At 39.9% G+C, this 14,464-nt stretch overlaps 1 long non-coding RNA gene across 3 annotated transcripts in view; it reads left to right on the plus strand.

Moving 5' to 3' along the window:
* Positions 1 to 1,415: 1,415 nt before the first annotated feature.
* LOC148107331 (uncharacterized) overlaps positions 1,416 to 14,464 on the plus strand; it is a 30,272-nt gene continuing 17,223 nt past the window's right edge. For all 3 annotated transcript variants that reach the window (XR_015722616.1, XR_015722617.1, XR_015722615.1), the window contains exons 1-2: positions 1,416 to 1,527; positions 12,983 to 13,214. This is a non-coding gene — a long non-coding RNA (uncharacterized LOC148107331). The remainder of the gene's footprint in view (positions 1,528 to 12,982; positions 13,215 to 14,464) is intronic.

The raw sequence follows: 14,464 nt of genomic DNA on the forward strand, positions 1-14,464 counted from the left end.
CACTGGGTGGCTCAGTGGTTAAGCCTCTGCCTTCAGCTCAGGTCCTGATCCCAGGGTCCTGGGATGGAATTCCGCATTGGGCTCCCTGCTCAGCAGGGAACCTGCTTCTTCCTCTGCCTGCTGCTCCCCCTGCTTGTGCTCTCTTGCTCTCTCTCTGTGAAATAAATAAATAAAATCTTTAAAAATAAATAAATAAATAAATACCCACCAAGTGGTGGATATCAGCATTTCTCACTTGGGTGGGGAGTGGTACTACTGACACTGGCTCTGCCCCCGAAATGTCAGGACCGTCCTTACCCTCTGTAAGTAGGAAAACCAAGAATGCACCCCACCCTCCCCAATACCCACATCTGTGAATGTTCCCTGGGTGGCTGGTACCACTCTGATTGAAAGGCACCAATCTAAAATTAAAAAGCGTATTTTCTTAAAATAAGAGAGACAATTCTCAAGGAAGGCACTTATTTTTGTCTCTTTTAATTTCATCTCCCCTTCCCCATCTCAAACAGGCTACCAAACCTGGAGAAATCCCTTCCTAGCATCAGCCGCTCCACTGGAACGGGACAGGCTGTAAAACACTAGCACAGAGTAGGTGTTTAATGAACACTGAATTTCTTTGCTTCTGTCCGTTTTTTCAAGAGGAGGAAACAAGGTAAGGAAACATTTCATGCTGAGATAGTTTCATTATGATTCCATTGCTGCTTTGGAAAGGGTAAGTCATGTTCTTACCCATCTGCTTATCAAAAGCAGGCCGTCCACTCTTGTTTGGTCGCCTGGGTGGACAGGGCATAATTTGTTTCATATTGTTAAAGCAGAGCCGGTCTTTTCTAGCCAAGCTGCAGGCAAATTTCAACAGCAGGAGTTATCAACCTTTAAAGGAAGCCCTGTACAGCAAGGCACCGGCACTTCGCTGACTGATAGAGACTGGTATTTTATTTTTGGAAAGTCGCCTAAAGCTATTATGGCTCCGGGTGTTTGACAGCTCTCATGTGTTGCTATTTCAGAAGAAAATTTTACTTTAAAAAATCAAGTAGCCTCGGGCTTTGGAATCATACTTAAATTTTTAATAAGTTGTCAGAAAATACTTTGCCGTATTCATTTGTAACTGGACCAAATTCTGCAAATTAATATGTAAACCGTCACCACCCCATTTACGGCTGGTTGGGTCAAAATACTTTTAAAGGGCCGGTTATCAAGTTTATACTCCGGGAAGTAGGAGGTTCCACCTGTTTATTCTGCTTGTGTTGGACAAGAGGACTATCCTGAACCTATTTCTGTCGGGAACTAAACTGATACGGGCTGGCTTCTGGTTGTTTTCCATTTGACCAATGAAGTTCTCAGAATAGACCCTGCGGTAAAGCTGGTAATTATCCATAGGTCACTGAGAAATCTATTTAGCGTCCAGAGAGAGAGAAAGACACCGAGAGAGGGAACGCTTCCGTTGAGGTGTAGGTGGTGCTGTCAGTCAGTGACTTCGTCTGCAAAGGGGGTTTCAGAACTGATGATTTGATCACTTTCATCTGACCAAAGGTACACGTAATTAAAAATATTGATTATTCAGTTGACTCAGACACGATTATTGGCCCGGGAAGCAGGTGGATCTGGGATAGAACGAAAGGATCATGGGTGGTTTGGATTAGGTCTAGGAGAAACGTGTAGGGTCATCACAGAATCTTTGAAGACTCCTTGTGTTAAGGGAAGGAAGGAAATTTTTTTAAGCAGATAGAGCTAATTTTAAAGTTCTGCATCTTCCTTTGATAGGTCATGCAACTCTGCCTAAGATTTTTATTCCCTCTGGGTGTCAGTCTTTTCAAGTAAAAAATTCCCATAACAATAATGATGGAAATGCTAATGATAACAGTAATAATCTCTGCCTTATTACATTGTTATGGGGATTAAGAAACATATCAGAAACACAGTCTGCAATTATTTCTGCATCAGGTAGCTGTTGTATCTTTTCCTGTCTATTACGTAGTTGGAACCCAGGGCCAACATGGAGGCTTCTGTGGACCTCCAGAATTTACTCAGTTTATTTAGGCTGACGAACCTACAGGCAAAATACCCATGGAGTCATATTTGACTGTTGTGTACCAGAGGATAGTGAGCTTGCCAGAAAACAGAAAGTGGACATAAAAGTCAGCTGGTTTCTGACTAGAGGGTGTGTAAAAGTTTATCTACAACGCAGGAAGAATTTTGTGGTTGAGCTGTCAGAATGACAAATGTGTATGCAGAATACACAGGTCTCTGAGGATCCCATAGAGTCTAATCCCTTACTGAGATATCTAAGATATTCTGCAGAAGCACAATAAAATTTCAGCTGGACTCTAAGGAGTGGTTAGATGTAGAGAGGTGAGCTACAGAATAAAGTCATTCTAAGGGATCGTGAATAATCCTACTCCTCAACATACAAACACTTATGCCCTATTTCAGGGACAAAGTTGTTCAGAGCAGAAGGTTCTAGAATATTCTCATGAGAGAAGAATAGAGAAATTATTGGGAGGTGGTGTTTGGAAAGTCTTGACTGTCCAGTAACCCTTATATCTCAGAGTATTTGACCATTGCATATGGGAGGAGAATGGAGTCTCCAGAAGACTCCATGTTGACTCGCAGAATGGGTGGGAGGGCAGACAAACCAGAGATACACGCTAAAGAACTGTTGTGCACTATGAGCAGTGTGTGTGATTTCCTGGAAAATACAACCAAAAGTGCTGAGGGATAGATAACAACATAGAATTGACAAAATGTTGATACTTTGGAAATGGGGTGCCATGTACATGAGAATTCATGTTACCATTATCTCTACTTCTGTGTATGTTGAAAGTTTTTCACAATAATATAAAAATAAATATATAATACTAGCATTCTTAAAAATGTTTGTCTTAGACCACTCTGAATAGCTAATAAAGGCAATTCATAGTCTGTCCCGAAATACATATGCTTTCACAAATATTTGGGTACATTTGCCGAGAGTCATGGCTCTCTCTTCTCCCTTCCCCTCACCTTGGAGTTTATCCATGTGCCTCCTGGGTTCAACAGATTCTTTGTTTACCTACAGAAAATGTCTCCACATTGAGATTTCTGGTGACTTTAGACTAGGACTTTGGATCTTCAAGTGAAATTCACAGTTCTCATTCCTCAGAGCTTGCTGTAACTCAAATCACTTAATTACTTCTCTTCCTAAGCACCTTCTGTTCTATGTCACACAGAACTTTCTCAAGGGTGACAGTGCTTCTCTTGTCTGTGCTCTATTTAAAGAAACACAGGGAGCCAAGGTCAATTCAAAGGAAAGAAGTGGTTTATGATCCCGAGCTGCATGGCCACAGAACTGTTTACGATAGTAGAGGCATTTTCTAAACTCCAGTGAAAGGAATTTAGGACATCACTCAACAGCTGAATGGTATTCCACGTATCTGAACTGATTATTATTCCATAAAATAGAAACAATGTGGATTAAAAACTAGGAAAGGAAGCAAAACACCCCATTGGTTAAAAACTGAGATTCTAGAGTGACAAAGACCAAAACACAGTTCCAGAAACTTCTCATCGTTGAGTCTCCCAAGAAAATCCCTCACTTCTGTGGGCTTCAGTTTTTTCTCTTCTATAAACTGTGTGATACAGAACTCAGAGCTGTTGGGAAGATGAAAGGGAGATGGTATTGATGATCCCTCCAATTAATAATGGCTGTGGGCTGCTGTTTCAAACCGGGGCTTGCCCAGGTTTTTGTGTCAGACTCAAGACATCATTATTTTATCTGAATAAAGCCCTCAAGCATATCAACAATGTGGCATCGGTCATCTCTGATGTGTTTGTTTAACATCATCTTCTCTGAAATCGCTTCTCCTTAGGACCACTCTTTTCCATCCTGGCTTTTTCACGTCTCCAAACATAGACCCTGATTGACCTCCAGTCTGCCTCAAATCTTCTTACTCTATAAACGAATCCTCAAGATCCCATGCAGTCTCATCGTTTTAATTACTACCCATACATTGATGATTCCCAATTAAAATATATATGTATATCTTTAGCTGTTTGTTATCCCCTGTGTTTAAGACTTTGAAATGCAAAAGCCAGGAATTCAACATTTCTGGAACTGAGCCCCTATTCCTGTCTCCTTCCATCCCTACGACACTTACCACTCTTGGCTCAGCCATCACAGCTCAGATTATCACAAATCAACTTGTAGTTCCTGCAGACCCTCTCTCTTCCTCAGCATCCAAATCCAAGAAACTCTTGTGGGATCTTCCAACCCAATTATTATTATTTTTATATTCTCTCTCCTCCTCTCCTTTCCAGTTGCTACTCCCCCAATTCAGAAGGTCATTGTCTCTCCCCTAGTCTTTTGAAATCACCTGCTCACTGGTCTCCCTATTTCCATCATTTTCTCCTTTCCCGATGCCAACATCTCTCAACATGTGGTTTATCTGAATTGTAAAGCTGGTCTTGAACCTCTTTGCTTAAAAGTCAGTTTGGCATACAACAACCACTATCGTTGAACTAGCCTCCATCACCAGTTCCTCCTTGATTCATATTTTATGTTTGGGCAGAACCACAAAACAAAAACATATGGGTTCTCTCATTCAGGAAGATTTTATATCTTCTTACCTTTCATCCTACTATTCTGAGTGTATGAAGTATTCACTTCTACTTGTGTTTTCATGTAGTAACTCATCCTCATTCTGTAAAATTCGTTCTTCCCTAACTCTATCACACAAGTTTCTTTCCTTGGCTGGAATAGTTGTCTGACTCTGTGCTCCATTGCATGGCATAGCTTTATTATGACTCTTTATTTATTTATTTTTTAATATTTTATTTTTAAGTGATCTCTACACCCAATGTGGGGCTCAAACTTACAACCTGGAGATCAAGAGTTATACACTCTACCTCCTGAGCTAGCTAGGCATACCTAACAGGACTCTTGAGTTATTTCTACCCTTCCAGTTAGATATATGCTCCTCAATGGCAGGATTTTATCTTATTTTCATTATGAATTTCTATTATGTGGCACATGTTAAAAACTTAACAAGTGTCTATTGTACAAAATTAAACTAAACATGGCTGTTATAATCATAGAATATTTTAGAAATGCAGTAATAGGGTAAATTCTAGGAAAATATGAAGTATAGTAGATTCCCCCATCTCCTTACCTGCAGGGCATACATTTCCGAGACCTCCAGCAGATGCCAGAATCCAAGAATTGTATAGGACCCTATATATATTGTGCTTTTTGTCCTATATATATATACATGCCTAGGATAAAGTTTAATTTATAAATTAGTCACAGGAGGGATGAACAATGGTAACTAATAATAAAATAGAACAATTATAATAATATACTGTAAAAAAGTTATGTGAATGTGGTCTCTCTTTCAAAATATCTTATTATCCTATATTCCCCCTTATTCTTGTGAGGATGTGAGATGTAACGTGCCTGCATGATGACATGAAGTGAGGTGAATGACGCAGGCATATAATGTAGCATGAAGCTACTATTGACCTTCTGATGATTCCTCAGAGGGAGGATCCTTTGCTTTGCTGTGGTTGACTCCAGGTAACTGAAAACACAGAAGACAGGACTGCACATAAGGGGGATGATAGTAGTAAGAATTTTCTAAATCTAGCATATACTATCATCCGTACTCTTCAATGAGCTTCTTGTAAAGTCAATGATTTCCCCTGAAGTGATTTTATTCCTTTATCAGCATGAGAAAGCTGAAGCCAGAGTAGTAAAAATGGCAGGGGGTAGAGTCCAAAGGCCTTCTGCTCCCCAAATATTTCCCTCAAACAATCCGAAATGAAACACTTTGCATGCTTTGGAAGTTCTACCAGTTAAAGATCACTTTGGGCTCATAGAGGAGAGTCGGTCATTAATTCATTTATGTCTGCTGGAAACTAGAATATTTTCCTCATATTAAAGACTTGAGATAACTTTGGCTAAGGAAAGAATTTTCCATGTGGGTAGCAGAGAAAATGAAGGAGAGCATTTTCTTTGACGTGTAGGGCAATGGAGAATAGGGACAGATCTAAGTGGAGTGACAAAATGCGGCAGGATTTGAGCAGCATAGTGGCATTATGGCGTTCTCCTGGCAGTGTGGTCGCAATGGCTGTACATTGCTTACCTTGTAGACAATTCACATTACAGTCTCTGCAAATGGAGCTCCCGGTGTGGCTGTAGGTGGTGGCTCTGGCTGGGCCTGGGGGAGGAAAGATAAGAGCTACTAAGGCAATGTAGAGCTACAATGGATAAATGCACAGAACCATCCAGATACTGTGCTTATATTCGCCTTCGTGCCTGCAGGCTTCTTTCTAGTAGACCGAGGCATACGATATTTAAGAGCAAAATCAATTTTCAAAGTAATAAACTCTCTCAGATTCAGCGTCTAGGCACAGAACTATAAAAAAATAAGCTGTCAGAAAAATCTCTAGTGAATGAGCATTGGGCATATAAGCATTTTTCCCCGTTGACAGATGGAAACGACGGAGAACAGAGGCTTCTCCATCCGGAGAGGTCTCTGGTTATTGCTATCATGTTCAACCAGGTAGATTTGCTGGCCATCCACTGAGCAGATTGAGTCTTAATAGGAGGGTGGATCTATATTTTGAGTGTATTCTGTCAATTATGGTAAACTTCCCCAATCAAAAACAGCACACACACACACAGGGTATGACATAGTATCCTATTTTTCTGGTTAGTGAAATTATTTATAAGTATACAAAATAGGACCAGGTATTTGAAACTGGAACCATCACAGAAAACTTGGAATAGATTGCCACTTATGTTTTTATGCAGAAAAATTCTCATGACCTACCTACTAAAAATGGCTTATGTTTTATTGGTCCTTTCAATATAATACAGTCCATCTTTAGAAAATAAAATTCCTTAAACTAGAAGATACTTAGTGGATTCGTACCTTCAAATTTAGAAACCGGTGTCAGTGATTAAATAAGAAGAATACATAACATGTCACAGGGATCTTTAGCACAGATGAATTTATGATTGGACACATACCTCTGAGGACAACGGAAGGCTTCAAGCTAGTCCTTCATATAAAGTCACTTTTATCATCCTTTTCTATACTCTATGAACCCAAAATATGGTTGACTGGATGTTGAGAAGACAGAAAATTTCTGCCCACTACTGAAAAAGTGGATAGTTTATGGCTTTTTCTGAAAAAGTTTATCACCACCTATAGCATCCATGAAAGCAAAAAGGATTCTTCTAGTCTTAGTACTGAAATAATGTTGAAATTAGGTATTTTGGAGTTCCTATGCTTCCTTCTCTGGAACCATCCCCAGTAATTTAGTCAAGGAATGTGATAATAAGAAATAACGAGTCTCCACAAAATTTAAGATTAAGAGAAACAGAATATTTATTCACCTTAAAACTAAAATTTACCAAAATAAAGTCAGGGAAAAAATGTTCGATAATAAGAAATAAGAGAGGGCATAGCTAGAAGAAAAGAAATCAGAGGACTACTCATAGTTTTGCAAATTCAGCATTTCCACTGTTTGCTTCCAAACTTAGCTGAGATAAGGTAAACATTTTTGGAAAGAAAAAGCAGGCACATTCTGGCTTTCTTTAAGGCGAGGCAAAGTTGCTTAAGAAGCAATTTCATCAATGTTTTATTTCCTAACCAATCCCATCATGTAAAAGGAATTACCAATCAAAACATTTCATCAATGGCTGATCAAGGCAGCTAATGGTCTATGTAGGTACATGCTTCATGACCTAGAGTAATTTAAATTAATCTGATGTGACTAACAGCTGCCAACTCTCACCCAGCCTGTGAGTAAAGAATAAAAATAAGAAACAAAAGATTAAAATTTCTAGCTCGCTATATCCTACCAGTTTGTTTTCTGGGGTATTTTATTTTATTTTATTTTAAAGATTTTATTTATTTATTCGACAGAGATAGAGATAGCCAGCGAGAGAGGGAACACAAGCAGGGAGAGTGGGAGAGGAAGAAGCAGGCTCATAGCGGAGGAGCCTGATGTGGGGCTCGATCCCATAATGCCAGGATCACGCCCTGAGCTGAAGGCAGACGCTTAACCGCTGTACCACCCAGGCGCCCCTCTGGGGTATTTTAAATACTGGCTTTTTAAGAAATTGAAGGGGAAAATCCAAGTACATAATATTTCAATTCTAAATTTTCTATAATTTTAATGGATTATTTCTATAGAGTTCATTCATTCTAATGGACAAGTGGTCTGAATATATATTTAAAAGGGGCACACAGTTGACACATATACTCATGAGAGACCCAGTCAAGTTGAACAAACATTATTGCTAAAGAACCCAGTGGATAGAGGCAGATGACAAAGCGCGTTTCCTGAAGGACACGTCAGGATAGGAAGTTACAAGGCCTGGGTTTAACTCTTTGTTCAATCTCTGAGTACTGTTAAGACATTTAAACTCTGTTTCCTTATTCAGTTTAGGTCAATTTAATAAAAATATATTAAGTCCAGTAATTTTTACGTTGTCTAAGTTGGGCTGAATGAGTAGTAAGGTCCATTCAAGCAAGTTTGGTGATTCGTCAATCCGTTATAAATAAAGCCATTAATATCTGTGCGGAAGATTTACATTGAAGGAAATTTGCCTTCTTTGCTTCAGGTTTAGGACCTGGTTTGCGTTTGTCAGATACACTTCCTCTCTGAAGCAGGTGATCCTATATACATGAGTATTGTTCTCATTTCCCTCTGGGAAGTTACCAGGATATGCTTAGCCTATCAGCAAAACTTCGCTCTAGAACAAAGCTTTTCACATAGTATAAGACAGGAATTAATATATGCTGTTGTATTAATGAATAAGGAAAAGGAATATATACATGCAGAAATAACTCATTTGAGTCTTGAATCTTCCAATATTTATTGGTTATTTAAGGTACTCCTAAATTGTACTGTTAGCACAATCAATCTCCTTGTTTAAAGTCTTATATCTAGTTTGAAATGACTCCAATCCTGTCGGCAAGGAGAAATATCCTTTTTTTACTTCCTACAACACCTCCCCCCAAAGCCCTGGGTCAAAAAACTGAAGTGTCCATCTGTTTCAATATCGCCATATTGGCATAGCAAAAATTTTACCCAGGGCTTGAACCGCTTCTGGACTAAAACTTCCCACCCATTGTAAGACTCAAAATGCAAACCTGGTTTGGTACGAAGGCCTCTCCCCGTCCCCCCCCCCAACGCACCCCCCCCACGCACTACGTGCCCCACACCCTCCCCCACTCCACCCCTCTCCTATCCCACCCCTCCCCTCAGGCTTCCACAGGTGGGAAAGATGACCTGGAGGGAAAGAACTGGTGGCAGCTTCCTTCCTTCCTCAGCTCCCTGACCTTTCCCCCCTCCATATGGTTCCTGCTGTGTCCGACCCCCTGACGCAGGGACACAAGGCAAGCTGAGAGGAAAGCCCTTCAATTAACAAGAACTCTCCCAGAGCTAGTGTCAGCGTTCTAGGGCTTGGCAGGAGTTTAAAACTTATTTCCTCCTGAGACTTGTGAATTCTTTGGAGACCTCAGTGCTTCTCCTGCATTTCACTCCTCCTCCACGCCCCCCCCTCCCCCACGCCCCATCTAAGGAACTTGCCAACCTAGTTCCCTGCAGCATGGCAAATGCCCTAGGACTCCAGGGGTACTTCTGATGTCCCTCTGCCAGATGGCCCTTTTGAACTCAAGGGTTTATCTAGGGGAAACATGGATTCGTCCTTCACAGTGAAGTCTTTGCGGGTGGAGTACCACCCTTTCTCTGTCAGCTTTTTATGCATCTCTAGGTTGACTTGGTCACCAGTCCTCTGTAACTTCCTTTTGCAAAGGGGACGTGCTGAGGAGGCAGGGCTCATTTTGGTGATTTCTTTAAAGCCTCATTCTCCTAAAGTAAGGGACATCCTCATTTCCCTCCTTCGGGTTGGGAGAGAAACACCACTCTCTTCCAGAAAATGTCCTCAAATATAGTCTCCATTTCCTAGCTCCAAACTCATGTATACCTTACACGTGTGCAAGAGGAGGCTCAGAAAAGTCCAGGGTGGAGCGCCTGGGTGGCACAGCGGTTAAGCGTCTGCCTTCGGCTCAGGGCGTGATCCCGGCGTTATGGGATCGAGCTCCACATCGGGCTCTTCCTCTATGAGCCTGCTTCTTCCTCTCCCACTCCCCCTGCTTGTGTTCCCTCTCTCGCTGGCTGTCTCTATCTCTGTCAAATAAATAAAATCTTAAAAAAAAAATTAAGATTAAAAAAAAAAAAGAATAGTCCAGGGTACTCTTTATTCAAAAAAAGTTCTCCCCAATCTTAAGCTGGTGCCATCTTTAAGATGTGCTGCACTTGACACATTCAATTAAACATCACATAAATAGCACTAGCAAATTTTCCTATCTACTCTTGTTTATGTAGAGATAAGTGTGTTTGTTGACTAGTTCTGAGAACTTATGAAAATTGCTCTTTGAAACATTATTATATCTGCCAATATCTTATTATAACATTGCATATGGTTTATACTTATGTAAAACTAAAATAATTGGACTGTACAATGATAAATCTACAGATGGCCTTTGGGACTTCCGTTTGCAATGCCCAAACTTAGGCTTTTCATGGAGCGTTATCAAAAACTAGTCAACATTCTTGTCCCAGTTTGAGATGTTTCTTATCCTGTTTTGCATTTAACAGCATAAAGGATCAGAAATATTGTTACTTAAATATACATTAAGGAATTCAGCACCAAGAAACACATTCTAGGCAATTATGAAGCTGCATTATCCACTATAATAGTCACTAGCCACCTGTAGATACATACATTTAAGCTAAGGAACTTACAGAAAATTAAAAATTCTAGTTCTTACACGCACTAGCTATATTTCAAGTGCCTAATAGTAATAATTAGCTACAGACTACCATATTGGACAGTGCAAATATTAAGAACTATTTTTTGCATCATTATAGACATTTCAGTTGGACAGCACTACAGTAAAGGAAAATGTTGAGATTAAACCCATATGCATGAAATCAGATACTCGCCTTGTCACGGGAGGCAGAGGGATGTTTGGGGGTTACTTAGGATGGGCCTCAAAGGCAGAATTGAGGGTTTGCCCCCCTATAAATGACTAGATGCCTTTTCTGGGACAGCTCAGCTTTTCTGGGTGATGTGATTTAGGAGGGTTTCAAGTCGGGCAGTGTATTACAGAACTGGTTCCACTGAATAACAAGGTTATAGCTACCAGGAAATTTTCTTAATATAAGGAGATCTTGACCTTACTGCCTGAGAAACTTTGAAAGACAGTCCTCAAAGATGCAAAGTGAAGACACTACCTGGTACAAATTGAACTCACTGATAAATATTAACATTTATTTTTTTTTAAAGAAACCCACTCATTTTACAAATGTGAGATATTTCCATTCCCTTTTCTTGTGTCCCTAAAATAGTTATGATTTAGATTCCCTTATTTGTTAGGATAACAAGGTCTACCGTCATGGCGGCTAAGATGTCACTGGAACTTTTCTAGGGGAAATTGTAATGCAACTTCTCTTTCTAAAATTTATTTATTCTTCTTTGCTTTTTAAAATTGACTTCTTTTGTTTCAAAAGAGCAGGAAAGGATGAGATAAAACCTGGAGACGGTGAAAAAAAATATATCCTGTTTGTCTGTTTTCTGTACAAAACAAAAGGTTAGAGCTATTATTTCTTCTCCAAAATAAAGCAAATATCTCTTTGGTCATCCATAATAGGTCAGAACTATTTTGAACAGTTTGATGTCATTTCTACATCCCTCAAGGAAACAAAGGGGAAAGTCAGAGGAAGGGGAAAGGCAGCTTTGATAAGTTATGCCAGCCACTGGTCCCCAAGAATGAAGCATCCTGTTTTTACCATGTGGCTGAAAACAGTGGAAAAAAAAAATCCACCGTGATCAATGGTATTCATTCTTTTGTTATTTCACAGTTACCTGCCATCATTCCCTAAATAAACTGAATGAGGGCCTTTTTGGTGACAACCGTGAACAATAGGTCAGTCTGGGCAAAGGTCACTGGAAAATTACAGCTTCAGGGGGAGAAGGAACAGTGACAAGCCGGAGAAAGTTCACTATACAAATAACATTCAGTCTTGAATGTCGGTCGTCATTAGATTTTATGACAGTCCTACCTATCAGTGCCGTCAATTAATACTCCCAATTATTGTAAAAGTGGGCTGGACGACATATAAAAAGTAATAGGAAATTTAATGCTCACAAAAACGAAGAATTCTTTCCAAACAAAAATGTCTTTTAAATGGACTTTTTGTCGTTCCTAGGATTGCTATGGCCATTAATCATCCAATTATTTAAAACGACTTCTAGCAAAATGACCTCAGAGATTGCCACTGACGGGGATGAGAGTATGCCACCCCAGAACGTGCCACGCTGTCATGTGGGTTATTTTGAGCTGAAGACAGTAGAGGCCCAAAAGACTTGGGAAGAGATTGTAACCTCCCCCCTTAAGTGCCCCTAGGAATTTAGCTAGAGGGCCTGGTCCAGGAGGAGAGCTATCACCAGACAACTACAGAAAGTCTAGGCCAAGTGTGGTCAGCTGGGGGGAACTCCACAGGGCTCTATATGTTCAAAGCCCTCTTCTGTGTCCCGCTCTCTCCCATTGGCATAGCAAACATTTGTTTACCAAACATTTGCTCTTCCCATCTTCCTGTGAATTGCCCTCCTTCCCTTTGAAGCCCCAGACTCCTATCCCCCTCTTTCCTTAGCTCAGGATGGCATGGAAGCCTCAACTGCCCAACTTTGCCCTTGAACCTCATATCCTTCTGGCTCCCATGTGTGTGACATTAAATTTGTTTTTCTCCTGTTCAACTGTCTTGGATGTTAATTAATTGTTAATTAATAAACCAGCCAAAAGAATCGGGAAGAGGAGAGAAAAAAATTTTCCTCCCCTACACTAGCATTTGGAATTCATATACATTTGGTAGTCTTATCTCTGGGTGTCCAGGCACTTTCCTATAGGACTTATCAACATGGCGTCTACAGGATGTGATTTCAGCATGAGTACACATGCGGCAACTACAGAAGAAACGCCCCTTCACCAGTCTACATGTGAGACTGGCTTCCTAGGACACTCTCCATGCTGGGGCAGGAGGACAACAGCAGCTCTGCATTTCAGTACCTTTAGGAATAATATCTGAGACAAAGTTCTAAGTTACTTTTCTTCACGAAGATGGTTTTCTGATTAATATAGGATTATTAAACATGGAACTATCTGGTAAGTAAATTGCATTCTTTCCTTCTTGGTCAGGACTGGGAAGAAATATTTAAAATTCTAGTCAATCATCTGGATGTTTGTTTTACTTCCTGCCAAACATCTGGATATTCAAACATACCGAGATAAAGTAATACTCTTCAATGATTTTTTATGAACTGTGTAGATGTACCCTTAGATTGGGGGCAAAAAACAGTTGAAATGATTTCACAGAGCTATTTATACAATTAAAGCTTTATCAAGGGGGAATGTGATTTAAACCTCCATCCTTGGGAACATCATCATGATTTATATGGGGTTGACTTACTATTTTAAAATTTCTATACATTGTTTTCTTCCATAATAGCTCCAAGCCTCCTAATGAATTGAAAATATTCAAGTATTTAGAATCCTAATGGATTGCCACAGGGAATGAACAGAAGGTCTCTCTCCCTCCCCCTCCTTTTCCTGTGTTCAAGTTACAGGGCCAGATATATGGCCTTGAGACAACACAGAAGCAGTGTCAAGAAAACCATTTTGCTCGAGGGACCTGGCAGCTGAACTCTCCCCAAATGCTTTTAAAAAGAAAAAATATACATATTAAATGCCAATTTTAAACAAATCCAAAGATTTGTGGAGCCCTTGTTCACCTCATGATGTTGCTGTAGATATGAAAGTACACCAAATGAGGTAACAGATTATGAGAAGTCGATGCTTAGAGTCTCTTGAGTTTTCTAACAAGAGATCTGGGAAGTTTAAAAGCATATCAGGTTTCTCAGAGATTATTAATTCTGGACTGCATTTCAAAGTATATCAAGTGCAGTCTGCTTTATACCAAACAGAAGAGAATGCACTACCAGACTAAGCAGACAGAACTAATAAGAGCTCTAATAAATCAAAATAAGAAATATTTATTGAACATCTCTGTGTCTCCAGCATTGAGCTGTTAGGTGTGTGATGTATATAAAATAGAATGAAAAGGTCTGTGGTCTCAAAAAGCTTAAATGAATTGGGAGAGATAAGATGATGGCTCCGAAAATAAATAATCATACAAAATTTGAACAGCAACTCAAAATGAATGTCTCAAGGAATATCATAAACAGCAAAAATAAACCAAAGCAGGAACAGAAAAGAAGTCATCATTTAAATTTTTGGGCTAAAAAGGCAACTTTGTGAAAACGTTGCGGTGGAGAAAAATGTTGGCCTTCAAGTTATAGATATTTATGCCTCGGAGATTCCAGGCTTTGGCTGAATCCGTCCTTGTTCCCAGTTCG

Source organism: Ursus americanus, chromosome 32 (genome assembly GCF_024610735.1).
Source record: "Ursus americanus isolate L20-20 chromosome 32, mUrsAme1.1.p, whole genome shotgun sequence".
In the NCBI taxonomy this organism is placed as follows: Eukaryota; Metazoa; Chordata; class Mammalia; order Carnivora; family Ursidae; genus Ursus; species Ursus americanus.